Raw genomic sequence first — 14,063 nt, 5'->3', positions numbered from 1 at the left:
GCCATGAAATGGACTGCAGTGTAATCCTTATGGGCAATTGTGAGTCATCAAAGTGCGTCCACTTCAAGTGCTTTTGTTTGCCACTGAAAGGCTCAGATTGTTATTATTATAAGTGTCTGATAACATCATCCAAACAGAGATTGACTATTTTTTATTGAAGAGTAACATCCTTTTTTTTTTTTTAACCAGAAACAGATGATTTATCGCTCTCACCGAAGCCACCAGACTCCATTTGCAGACACAGTGACTTTATCAATTTAAAAACACTCAATTAAAACTTGACAGAGACAAAATAAGTATCTTGGCTCGGCTTTCCACTGATCCAACATTTACCAGCTCTGGGTTGATAGAAATAAACCCTTAATTCACCATGTTTAATGCGACGGCTGACAGCTGCAGAAGTCTCGTAGAATACTGCATCAATTGCTGTCTCCATTTCTCACTTTGATGCAAAAATATGGGAAAATAGAGTCCAGACTGAAAAATAACAGTTACCCTCTGATTGATTCAGTGGAAGATAATTGAAAGTTTTGATCATCAATTAACCATTGGAGTGATTTGTCAGGCAAAACTGGCTAATATTCTCTGGTTCAAGCTTCATTGCTTTGTTTTAGATCATATCCAACTGAATATATTTGGGTTTTGGACTGTTTGGTGAAGAAATTTGAAGATATAATCAATCAATAATTGAAATAATCAGTATTCTCAGCATAAATTTTCTTTTTTATAGTGCAGTTTTTTGTTCAAAGTGTTTATTTGTCAGATTCATAGTGCAACACAAGGTCATGCTTAGCAATGAAATTCTTGTGAAATGGCAAGCAATCACAGTTTAGTAGGCATAACAAAGCTACCAGATTTTCAAGAAGATCACAAAAAAGGACAGAAAAAATAGCAAAAAAGAAAAAGAGATCCAGCAAGAATACAGATAACAAGACACCAGCAGCAGGAAAACTAACTTAACAGATCATATACTGTAAATACACAAAGGCAAAAAAAAAAATTGAAGACTCTTTTTTCTCAGAGACTGAAAAGATGGAGTTAAACCGAACCTCTGTATAAAGGAAAAAGAGAGTTTTCCTCTAAACATACTACACGTTAGTTCTCAGAACATAGTTGCTAAAAACGTGAAAAGACTATGGAGTTAGATCAGTAGACTGTTGTTCTCGATTTCTGTGTTCAGGATTTTATCAGGAGAATCTCAAACATGGCTCTGTGACATGTGGGAGTCAGTTATAAATGTACCTTCAGCACCTCTCTCAGTCTAAATCAGCCCAGCAGTTCACTTCAGCTCACTTCAGTTCCAACAACCCGACACACTTTTTTAATGATTCAAATTTGGCTTGGTGGTTAATAACGTATGCTGTGACATAACACATTTATTGTTGCTTTACAGTGTCTACATTTTTTTGCTTTTAACCAATTTAGCCACAGTATGCAACAGTGTCGTGGCTCATAAATTTTTAAACCCCCACACCAACTGACTTTTGTACATCTGATGATGTTCGAGTCAATAAACAGCTTCGGAGCAGGAAACCATTTGCCTCCTCTTAATGATTCAGTGGCACGATTAACCATTTTCACTTTGTGTAATTATTTGATTTGAAGGCACTGAATTTGACCCCTAATGGATACCGTAGTCTGTTCACCACAATGACTCTAGCATCTCCGTGCCAGACTAATGACATGAAATCAACATAAATTCCTCAGCTGTGGTGCCGCTCTATTGTACACAGCATGTTCTTATCACATCCATAGGCACGCAAATTGTGTAGAAGATAAATCTTGTGAAGAATAAAGCTTTTTATTGGGTTGGGGGGGGGTTTCTTCCATGACTGGAAAAACCCATCTCGAGGCAATTAGTTACTTGTTAGGTAATTAAGCATACATGACACTTACAGAATAAGTTTCAGCTGAGGAATGAACTCGGATTTTAATTAATTAAAAAGTGGTGTAAAGTTTCCAGAGGAATGCCAAATTGTGCTTTTGTACAGAAAATGAATGGTGAGATAAGTGTTAGACACCGAGAGAGGTTTACATGGATTAAACCGTCATTCCCTGAATAAAGATTTCTTTCTTATGGAGCCACAATCTATCAAAAGCTCTTGCCCATATGTTTCCAAGATAAGGCGAGGGTAATATCTCACAAGCCGTATGAGGATATGTGTTGGGGAAATGGCTCCCGAGGTTTTATCTTTTTTCAAAAGAGGCGGAATGGATTATCTGAGGAAATACTAGTCCTATTGCAGGCGGTGATGGTTCTCATGATGTTTGACTTCCTCCTTCACCCTTAACACCCTCGTCTCTTTTCAGGGGCAGGCTCAGGCTGTCTGAGGGGCACGGGCGAAAAATTAAAAAGGGCACTAGCTGTATGTGGTGGGGCATCAGCGCAGTGAAAGTGATGTATTTATGGGGAAACAGTTTCAATCACTGGTTTCATTGTGATTTTTGCTGGGAGGATACACTAGAGGGTATTTTTTCCTGTTGTGTCCACTGAAAAGGCACCCTAGAGGGCAAATGTCCTTAATTGTCCACCCAAAGGGGAACTCTAGAGGGCAGTTTATCATGTTTTGTTCACAGGGAAGGCACTCTAGAGGGGAGTTTCTCACAAATTTCCCACTGGAAGGGCACCCAGGGGGCATTTTATCATGTTTTGTCCACCGTAAAGGCACCCTAGACGGCATTTTTTAATGTTTTATGTACCACAAGGGCAACCAAAAGGGCACTTTTGCTGTGTTTTTTCATCCCTTTGAGTCCACCAGTGTCCTTTGTGGAAGACATACTTTGTTTACATACTTGTTTGCATACCAAAACAGCTTTAATTGCATTTTGCATATCAGGTCAAGGATGGATGTGCATTTATGTATCTTACTGCTGGAGAGGTAAGGTGTGTGTGTTGGGGGAGTAAAAACATATTTTTCAGTGGGTTGTGTAAGCTAAGACCTGAGGGCCAACAGAGCCAGCCGGTGCTACTTTTCATACCGTTTGAGGTCAGAGGCTTCTAAGAAGGTTTGAAGCTCTCACATAGAGTATGTTTTAATGGAGGAGGGCTTTGCATATTATAAATGTTCATGACTCTGGAGTATGTGAAGGTGAATTGGAAATAAAAGATCAAAGAGACTAAAATCCTTTCAAATTCAGGCTCGCGATCATTAACGTTGTTTTACCCCAAAAAGTTTGGGAGGTAGCAGAGGTTTGTTTGCTGTTGAAAAGCACTTTGTAAAAGTTGGAGTTTCAACTTTAAGATGCAAAATAGACTTATCGGCGTCACATCTTCCTCACTGATGTTGAGAGGACATAATGGGAAAACTGCATGCCTGTGAGTTCAAGCTTTGAAAGTGAGCCTATTTACAAAAGTACAATTACATAATTCTGATTGTTGATGATTTTATGCATTCCAAAAGGGGAAATAAGGCCGTAAGTTTGTTGATTAGCATTTGTCTCCCCAGCACTTCACATCTGCTTTGATACATCATTTCCAATGACATGAGAGAATAAACAATGAAGAATTTAAAGATCATGGTTCAAAACAGCACCGTCAGTGAGACAGCTGACCTACATAGCCTGGAAAAGTTATGCAGGGGAGGAGTGGGGACAGGCTGCTGCAGACTTTCTTCACCAGCGTGTGACTAATATAAAGCTACATCATGAAATTGAAACCTCTTCATGAATATGAGACGGATTCATGCGCTGCTTAATGCACATGGAATGAACTGCAAATTCTCTGTCTCTAAACGTAATTCAGTCTGTATATAGCAAGACTTTGATAATTGCATTTGCTTCCAGAATTGTACAGTGGGGTTTAATTTTAGAAAATTCTGTAAGTTAAATGAATTGTGGAAATCCTCTCTCACCAGTTTTGTATTTAGTGACATGGCTAATTTTCTACCATGATCACCAATATACAGTATTAAAGATGACAATCTATACCAGTATTAACTCATCACTTAACTGCTTTAAGTGTGGGGTGCAAAAGTAAGACACATTCAGGTTGGACTCAGGTTGTTATTCATGCAAATTTGTCCCACCAACTGTCTGTCCATGTTTTTTCACCTGTACAGACTGTACACATGTTAGCTGTTATACATAATATATACATGTTATATATTATACATGTTTTTGTGTGAAAGCTTAACCTGCATTATCTCAAAACCTACCAGAACCTTTGTTCCTTTAATTAACCTCCCTTTTAATTTCTTCTTGTCTCCTTCATGTTCATGGATCAGACTCTTCAAGTTTCAAGATAACAGCAACTTCGTTTGCTGAAGTTGGAGCATTTTCCACCTAAGTGGAAGCATCTTGCCTTAAAGATAACCCTAATCTTAAAGTGGCTATATTATGCTCATTTTCAAGCTCGTACCTTCGTTTTAGGGTTTCTACTAGAATAGGTTTACATTGTGTTCACAAAGAAAAACACTATTTTTTCTCATACTGGCCATATCTTTATATAACATGTTTTTTCACCATCTGTCTCAAACACTGTTTCAACTCCTGTCTCTTTAAGTCATCAAACCATTTCCTAATTCTGTTCCAAACTAGCTGGACTTTATGCAAATATGTTACATAGTGATGTCACCAAGTACTGTAACAAAGGTTGGATTGAAAATAAATATATAAACACACCAAAAGAATGGGAGAAGCCCAAAAAACATAATATGGCCACTTAAATAAAACAAACTTCCTAGCTTTCTTGTAACAAAAAAAAAAAAAAAAAAAAAGGTTTGAGCTCGTGTCACCATAGTATAAGATGTATCACATGTTCAAAGGTTCGGACATCTGCCAAACAAGGGAGGTTTGCTAAGGCTCCAACAAATGGATCCCCACACCACAATTACTGGCAGTCTGTTTTGGTGGAGCACTAAGCTCAAAGCACCATAGCCACTGTGGTGATTTTACTCTCTGCCTGAGGACAGTTATTAGCCTGCATGTTGGCTCAACTTGGTCCCTTTTCAAAGGTTCCCAAATATGTATACCAAAGCTCTGCCACGTGAGTGCTCCTTAGTGTTTTATAGATTCTCAAGTTGAGAGTCTGAGGATGTTGAGGTCAACACATGGCATGGCTGCAGAGCAAGTTGACAGTCACTATCCTACTGGAGTATGAATCTTCTTTCACACAGCTTTAAGCCTCAGGGGATGATGGGCCACTGCAGGATGAAAAGGCGATTCTCCTTGGATTGAGGACTGATTCTGTGCAGCTACTGAAGAGGCAAAACATTCCGACGTTTCTGAATCTTTCCACCAGCATTAGGGTTTGTTGCATTAATTAGTCCCTGATGTGAAAGTCTCCTCACACAAGCAGTCATTGAAAATCAGAACGTTCAAACTTCAATTCATCTACAAGAAAGTTCTCTGTTGGTTCACAGCAATGACGTTTTGTGGCATTTGGTCATTGAAGAAGTTTTGAAGTGGGTTTCCTGTTGAGGATGCAGTTTGCCAGTTGTTTTGACAATGTCTTTTTAATACCTGGAGTATGACGTGTTTTGTTCATTTGGCCTGTTTTTGGATGCATTTGCAGGTGTAGACTCAGACATTCTGTCCCTGCTGTGTTTGTCTTCTCATAACCCATCTGCAGTATTAATTTACACTCCATTTATTGAAGCATTAAAGATTTAGTCTACCAGTGATCAAGTTTCCCCCATTAACATATGAATTCAGGCATCGACAGGCTACGGGAATTGAAGACACCGATTGTTAAAGTTTTGCAAGCAAAATTCTCTGCCATTCTTGCTCGATATATTACGTCAGTTCAGTCAGCAGTCCAGTGTTGTATTTTGTGCTTAAGGCACTGCACATTTTCAATGAAGGACAGGTCTGGGCTACAGGCCCACACTGTTGTAACACTTGCAGAATGTGTCTTGGCATTGTCTTGCCGAAATAAGCAGGGATGTAGTGAGATCCTTTATACAGTCATGTCAGTTTCTAATGGAGTGCTGTCTGAGGGCTCAAAAGTCACCCGCATTCAGTGGGGTTTGACCTTCATTCTTACACACAGATTTCTCCAGATTCTCTGAATCTTTAGTGATATTATAGATTGTAGATGGTGGACTCTCTAAATTTCTTGTAGATTTGTGTTGAGAAACATTGTTCTTAAACTGTTGAACTTGCCCCATCAATTACCAATTATTTGAATATAGGTCAAAAGGCACTTGCAGATCCTTGCATTCTGATTTTATGTATGTTCTACACATTTTAGGAACCAGGGTTGTAGATCACCCACTCTGTAGCGGGAAAGTGTGGTTAAAGTATGAATGTTGCTCTTGAGTTACTCCACGAGTTTATCATCTTAGATATGAAAACTTCTAATTCATGAGTGATGGCAGCTGTGAGCAATTTTCAAAGCTCTTCACTAATAAGAGTGTGATACCTTCCCCACCGTCAACATCCTCATGAACCAAACAAATGATTACTGCGGCTGCATTATGAACATTAACAATTCATCTAGGTGCTCTGGTACTCCCCGCTGCTCTGACAGAGGGGAGTCACAACCATTTAAATGATTAAGTATGAAATAAGCCATATGTAGTGCACTCATTAAACCACTAATGTATTAGACCATTACTCTCAGTGCTCAGTGGGTAGAATCATGCTTTACTGCACCGATTTCAAATGGGGTGTGTTTTAACTCGATAACTTTGGCCTCTTGTGGACTTGATGTCAGCTGGTGCACCGTCAGCACAGTATGAGTGTGTCCAGATCTGATCAGTGCTTCATTCAATTAAACAGCTGCAATGGGAGGTTCCCACTTAATACCCATAAGTATCTTGAGCCCACTGCATAAAATTCCTTAAAAGCTACATCAGATAAAAGTTTAATGTGACATCTTGAATTAGTAATGCCCTCGGTAAATCATGCAAAAAATAATTCACGCAGTAGGTAATCTGTGACATCACGCCCAGGTTTCTGAAAGACTTTTTGAAGCCTGGGGTTTCGGCCAGGAATTATTCATCCGAAGAAATGAATTACTAATTTGTGTGCAGGCATGATCAAAAATATTACCCTCGATGCCTGCTGGGCTCCATATTCCTTTGCCCTGCAGGCGGTTATGTTTCAAAAACTTATTTAAATATGAATATCCCAACCAAGCAAATCAGAAATTCATCTGAAGAAAATTAGATTTAGACAAATTAGGCTCACATGTGAAGTATAGCTTACTAAAGTCATGTTGTTAAATGGATGGCTATTTAGGTTTTGGAAGTTTTTCCAGGAAATCATTATCTTGTAATTGCAGGAACTAACTCAAATTCAACTGATGCTATTTAAAGCTACAACAAGAAGTTTTTAACTGGCTATAAAACCATATTAATGTTACACTGATGCCTCTATATGAGCTTCATAAACAAACGAGACCATCTGTGGGAGGACTGGCTATTTCTAGTCAATCCTTAATGCCTGCCACTGGGTCATATTGTCCATGAAATCAGATGAAACAGGCCTGTGCTTACATTTTCCCAGGCAAAGTTACAGTGCGCAGTACACAGGAGGAGATAATTTTATTTTTGATGTTATTTTTTGTGGTTTTTAAGGTGGAAACACTACCACATTTGTCCACAGGGGCCTCCAAAATCTACAAAATACAAAAGCTCCCTGTAGTACCTTTAAGAATAATTTTTAAAGTAAATGGTTGACCTGAAAGATTGCTTGCTAATGTCAAAAATAACCATAGTTTGACCCAATAGTTCAATTCAGAACAAATCCAAATAAAAGTCAATATTTTAATAACTTATCTAGCTTCTGTTGATAACATGATATTTGTGGAGATCCTAAAATTATTTTATTCTCCTGCTAATGTCTGAACTTACAAATAAATTGCGATAATCTGTTAATTCGTTCCACTTACTTGCAATTTTGAGAGCACATTACAATTAAAAAGGTACTATAATTCTTTCTGAAGTCTAGAGTCTGAAAACAGAGCCAAAAGGAGGAGCAGCAGTCTAGTTTTCTCACAGATCATTTGAAATTCAAGTCTTGAAATATAGTATATACTATACTTAATTTTTCATGTCCCTGAGCAAAAGGTTTATGGTAATTTAACTGCCAACCCAACTTTAATCACACAAAGACAGAAAAATGGCAAAAACGTTTTTCCATTTGTTAAAAAAAGTTTCTCCAAATTCCATAACTTTGGGCCAATATTGTGGGAAGTCCTTTCACTTTCATGTTGTCCTAACTCATCACCAATATTTTGTTGCTGCCCTGCAGCATCTCAGGCTTCAGCACACAGCACAATTTAGTGGCTGTATTAGAAAGTGCTTGAAAGACAATTTTAACACACAGTCAACGTTGTGAAAATAGTTTGGGTAAGTTTAGGCACAAATATTACTTGGTTTAATATAAGACCATGTTTGGAGCTATAAATAAGCATGTCACTGCAGCAACTGGCAAGGTGCAAGTCACATGATGCAACTCATGTGACACACGTAGTGTTATGCACCTTAAAACTTTTAATAGCGTTTCTCCAGCTGACTTTTCCCTCTTATAATTATGTCGAAAGCTTGGTGCATCTCTTTCAACCACTGACTGTCGGTAACTACAGTCAGCACCCGTCCATAAGCCCGATACATCTGTATTTGACGGGTTGAGAATGAGACCAGACTGGCTAATTCATTTCATGCTGAAGTGTATATATGTGTGTTACATTAACTTATTTTTAACATTTTTATACAGTATGTAAATACACATCTAGGGACAAGAGATGAAAATTAGCATTGCTCTGTATCTGGTGTAATATATTTATTAAAAAAAAAAAAAAAAAAAGATCAGACAGTGTTTCATGTGGGCAGTCACAACACAGACACATGTCCGGTCGATGCCAGACCAAAGCTGAGACCGAGGGAAGGTCCCAAATCAAAGCTGAACGCATTATAACAGCCCCAAACTGCTGAGCACCAGGGACGCCTGCACACATGTCAGGAAACACTGGGAAGATCCTCTTTCAATGTCACCCACAAAGGAGCTGCACCACATGTCAGGACACGGCCGATAGCACGGAGCCCGTCTGCTGAATGGGAATGAAAGGAAAATGGCTGCTATGGAAAGGAAGTTCTCCTTGAATCGTTGACTAGTTGGAATATGAAAAAATAAAAATAAAAAAACAAACATAAAAAAAAGGTTTGATCGTCGGCCCATTTATCTCCAGTGAGAGAAGTGAGGATGGCACAGTCTCCTGTGTTCATCATTGACAGGTTTGCTAGGATGCCAGGTGTACTCATTTGTCTTTGAAATAATTGGAAATTAAGAGGATAATGAGGTCTTTGGGGAGACACCGATGAGCGTTTCTGACATTCAGCTAAATGAGGGACAGAGCATATAAACCACTTTGATTTGCCATCATGAGAGACGAAACCGTTGAGTTTTCTCAAACTGATGCTCGTGAAAGGAGGGCACTGCAGCGTTTCACATGACATAATGATTCTAAATGATAACAGCCAAGTAATACAGTGCACTCTAATGTTGTATATGAACAGAACATTTTCATCCTGGTGTTTCAGCCAGGATGAAAATGTTCGGTAAAATAATGCATTTGATTATAAGCCCAGTTATGCAGTTATTCCTTTTGCCAAATGCAACAATTTTCTTTTACTAACAAATATTGATATATGAGCTTTGTCATATAAAGAAATGTAAAGGCTGTTTGTTGTTTCAGGTGTAAAAGCTTGTCAAACAGCAGTGAGAGAGGTGTTTTCAGTTCTGCTCCCAGTGCTGCTTTTCTATCCTAGCTGCTAGTTAACAGTTAATGGCCTTCACCTGGTGCAAATCAGTCACTGATCAGATAGCTCCAATATAAACCAGCAGGCTGCTGAGCCCTGCAGACTGTCATTAAGTGTGGAAACACATCAAATTCTTAAGCTCATTTTCTATGTGGAGTGGCAAATTCCTTGGAAACACTATTAGAAGACCAGATAATATATACATAAACCAATTAATTAAATGTGACCTAAAGGAGCAATAAGGTTATTGAGATCAATTAATTATTTATTGAAACTAATCATGCATTGCAACAACTATGTTTTTTTGCTCACTTGCAGCTGAATGGTGATGTTAGTGTATTAGGTGTGTTTCTTCCCTATTTGCAGTTTAATTAACTAAAAGTACCAATACCACGAGGTAAAAATGTTCAGTTTCAAAATAAAAGTCCTGCATCTGAAATCCAGCTTTGCTATTGTCACCTAGATTTGCTTAAAGTAGGAAAATTAGGGTAGACTTGGGACAGTTGCAACAGGGGAAGGTTGGAAAATGCACACGCTCAGTTAGACTCTGTCCCGAACAGGAAGACACATTCAACATCTGCTGAGAAAAAAAAAACAAACAACTTGTTTTGGAGGTATAACAGTAATTGTTTTTTCATGAATTGTATTTTTGTCATACTGTCCTCAGTTTTTGTATGAATTAATCAAAACATAGACGGTTTGAGGTTTTGTTTTTTTTTATTTTATCTGACATGATTAGCATGTGTCTGGATCAGTGTGTCTAGCTAGCACATGATGTACTGTCATGGCTGATGAAGAACAGGACAGTTGAAACACACTGTAACTGTCTAAGCTAAGCTGTACACACACACACACACACACACACACACACACACACACACACACACACACACACACACACACACACACACACACACACACACACACACACACACACACACACACACACACACCTATCTACCTATCTATCTGGGAGAGCTAGCAAAGTACATAACACAAACTACATAACACAAACTACTAGCAGTCTAGCCTGCCCCTGCAGGACTAGTCTGCCGAAATGCAGACCTCCATCTGCCAAATGGCCCACTGGCCCTGAAATGCAGACTTCTGTCTGCCGAATAGCCCACTGGCCCTGACTGGTTGCACTCTCCAGGCTTTTAAGCACCAGGTCCTGATTGCAGCGCAGCTGCACCTGATACCAATCACTGCAACCTGCAAGGGGGGGAGGGGCAGAACCTGGGCACAGGAGAGCACAGCACCACACAGACACTGTGGCACGTAACAAGATAAGAGTTTGTTGTATTCCAAATTATTCCTTTCACAAGTTAATTTGTGAAATTTAATGTATTTTGAATATGTTACAGCCTTCCCTTGGTTATGTTGCAGCCATCCTCAAGTTTGGAGTAAACATAAATAAATAACTTTGTGAAAAATCTCATATGTAATCATCTTAAATGCTATGAGCAATTATCATACAGATGTACCTTTAAAAAGATTTGGTTGGGCTTGTTCAAATAGGAACATAGTAACTGAAATAAATGCAAAAGGTGTTGCAACCATCCCCAGTCTCCCCTACTTGTTTTGCAGAAAATTGCCCCCCTGGGCCTGTGCGATATGATCATATAATACATCATTAGATTGTTGATTTTGACGCCTCAGTGTTTAAGCAGCATTTGACTGTTGTAGCTGCTAGAAGTATAGGTTTAAATACGTCATATACAGTTAGGTAGTTTCATCAATTATTTCCCAATATATGGTTCAGGTCCCTCCAGAGGGTCAAGGTTAATTTATTTATCATTCCACAACACAGGGTTGTATAACACAATTCAAGCTTTCATGCTACACACAGAAATAAAAAAAATTAAATCTGAGGGAGGGTGAATCTGAGGTGATTGGTGGGACACACCTGATTACCTATATGACATGAACACAGCATAAGAATCACTGACTACCAACAGTCTCCACTGCATAAATTGTATTTCTTCCCTGTCTTGTACATTTAGCAGCTTTTCTGAAGCGAGAATGTCCCTACACATCTATACAGTGCTTTACTCTGGTACCCACTGCTAACCTGAAATCAGCAATCAAGAAAAACTCCACACGAAGAAGCCTGATTTGTACAAAAGGCTAATTTCTCTGCAGACATTTTGACTCATCATAGCAGGAGAATCACAGGTGGAACTGAACAAATTAATTATTTCTCTGCTTTATTATTTTAAGTGTCCCCGTAAGCCATGTCAGTGAGCAGGGAGGCACAACAGTGGGCCACTGGAACTGAATACCTAAAATAGTGTGCAGCCATCATTAGCGGTATTAATTACGCTTTAGCTTTTCTTGCTACATGTCAAAAATGTCTTATGTGAAAAAAGGCCTTTTGTTCCCACAATTAAACACTGCACCAGAGACACCAGAGGAGCTGCTTCTGGCTGCAAGGAATTAAAGCCAGGAAAAAATGTAATCTTTAGATTTCTATGAACTTTAACAGTTTTTTAAAATTAAGTGTACATAGTGTCGTGTCCTGTCAGTACAAACTTATGAAGTACACTGATTTCCTGGATACTGAAAGGTCACTAAGACCAGTACACCTTGACTGTACAGTAGTATGAAATTGACACAGCTCACATTTATCTTACTGGTTTTCTGAGTTGGTAATTCCTTGCATCACCACCAGTTGGCCAACAATGAATTTGAAAAAAAAAAATGTCAAAGTTACACCTAATTTCCATATTGAGTAAAACCAATATATTTTTCTTTAATACAAATTGCAGATTGTCCTAAGCACAATCCATGTTATTACTTAAAAGCTTATTTACCATCCTTTGTTTCTGGTATCATTTAGTTTTCAGTAACTTCAAGTCAACATTATTTCTGTTATATTTATATAGAGAAAATCAACTGGGATCATTTTGACCCCTATATAAAATAATTTGAAATAAACCCACAGTCACACTATATCTGAAATCTATTTCTAGTTCAGTCTATTGAAACTGCTTAAGGAAATTGGGTGCTTTTGACCAGTGTCATCCAAGACCGAAAGGCACTCTTTAAAACAGGAAATAATGATCTAAAGTCGTTAATCACATAGCAAAATTGGTCTGGCCCCGTGGCGTGTAATATGTAGACAAATTGTTAAAATGAGAAAATTGAGTCAGTAGGCCTGAGCACTGAATACTTGTAAACCATGGCCAGAAACAGTGTTGCATAAGCCCAGCTGTGGTCATACAGCTGACTGAGATACTGCTACGTCATTGGCCATATGTGGCAACCAGATCTGGACCACCTGTGGTCCGTAATTCTGACCAAACCATTTTTTTTTATATGTATAGGAAAAAAGATAATTGACAAAGTCTTGAAAAATTGTAATGGTAGAATAAAGCTCTGATGGGACATAAAGTATACCTCCGAGATGCAGGTATTCCAGTCAGTGGGTTTAATGTAAAAGGACAACATTCAAAGCATCATTAGAATTAATAAAAACAACATGAGAGAATTCCTTTGGGTGACAGTCCCCTCTAAGCAATGTTTGCACTGCGGTGACGCTATTTGTAGAGTTGAGAAGTGTAACAGGGAGATGCAGAGTGATCTGCAAAAAGCTGCTGGGAGAGACAACAACAACATGCCATAGGTAATGCAAAGGACCCATGTTCATCACTGTTTGCGATCTCATGATTATGTATAATCATGTGGGGGTCTCGTGATTATCCCGTATTATTCTAGATCTGGAGATAAAAAGATAATGCCCTTGAGGTATGCGCTTTTGTGCCGCTGCTGTGGCGTTTGCGCCCAACAGCACTCGCACTTACTGCTTCCGAAATGAGCAAGTACCTCACAGGATGAAAAGCATCACATACGCAGAGATTAAGAAGCAACATCAAACAGGTAGAAATGAGAATGGTATTTGTGGTTGAGCTTTGAGAAAGTGTTTACAAAACTGATTTGAGGAATCTTTCACTAGGCCTTTTCTTCTTTTGCTGGAGGCATCTGTCATGGGAACATCACACGAACAATGCTTTCACATCGACTTCAAGTGTTTGCGTCTCAGAGTTTTTGGGGAAAAAAAAACTGACAATGAAAGGAAAAATAGTCAAAAAGGAAAGTACAACAACAAGCAGACATGGACAAAGAATTACTAGTATTCTAGTGTGGGGAGATTTCCCTGTGGACAACTTGGAAAGATCATTTTCATTATCATATGTGTTGTGTGAGGAACACAGTTGGCTCTCCACACTCCAATTCCAAAGCTCTGGGGAAATGTTTGCGACCCACATGTGCCGATGACATATTGAAATCATACGGCAGGGTTGAATCTTGTCCCAGTTACTCAAAAACTAATATGTGAAGCCGGCGCGGCGGCTGCCT

Source organism: Lutjanus erythropterus, chromosome 21 (assembly GCF_056507025.1).
Source record: "Lutjanus erythropterus isolate fLutEry1 chromosome 21, fLutEry1.hap2, whole genome shotgun sequence".
Classification (NCBI taxonomy): Eukaryota; Metazoa; Chordata; class Actinopteri; order Lutjaniformes; family Lutjanidae; genus Lutjanus; species Lutjanus erythropterus.
This window is presented reverse-complemented; position numbering follows the sequence as displayed.